The sequence below is a fragment of the Octodon degus genome, unplaced genomic scaffold, assembly GCF_000260255.1.
Source record: "Octodon degus isolate 3935 unplaced genomic scaffold, OctDeg1.0 scaffold00139, whole genome shotgun sequence".
NCBI classification, from domain to species: Eukaryota; Metazoa; Chordata; class Mammalia; order Rodentia; family Octodontidae; genus Octodon; species Octodon degus.
The window spans coordinates 6,598,803-6,599,329 of record NW_004524715.1 but is presented as its reverse complement, the minus strand read 5'-3'; the positions used below and the strand labels follow the sequence as shown (position 1 = coordinate 6,599,329).

At 37.2% G+C, this 527-nt stretch overlaps 1 protein-coding gene across 3 annotated transcripts in view; it reads left to right on the top strand.

Moving 5' to 3' along the window:
* Positions 1–527, top strand: part of Fam19a2 (family with sequence similarity 19 member A2, C-C motif chemokine like) — a 564,584-nt gene that overhangs the window by 132,072 nt on the left and 431,985 nt on the right. The window lies entirely within an intron of this gene.

The following is a 527-nucleotide window of genomic DNA, read 5'->3' as shown; positions in this document are numbered from 1 at the left end:
ATATATATATATATAGTCACTACAAAATGGTCCTTCATTTATATCCCCCTTTTGTGTTTACTTTTGTCAGAGATGGGTATTCCATTGCCATTCATATATTGTAGGTGTGTAAATTCAGCAAAGTGATCCAGTGTAGCCCAGTGGTCCATACAGTAGTGGGTTATCTGCAGGACTGGCAATGTCAGAAGTTGCTGACTTGAGCCTCTTATAGCTCAGGCCATTGATAAAAGTTTTCCTTCATCTTCCCAACCCTCCTTATGTTTCTAGCCAGGGTGACTTTCATGCTTGAGCATCACGATGGTACCGAGTCAACAGGACTGTATGGTATATATATTCATTTTACCATATATGGCAAAGAATATGATAAAATATAAAAGCATTAAAATAGGAGATTTTCCCAGATTACCCAAGAGAGTCCTTTATTGACATGCATTTTTTTTTCTGGTTGCCAGTTAAACAGTTTTAATCCATAGCTTAACAAAGAAGGGTCATACACTGAAGTCAACACATTATCTAGCATTTCAGTC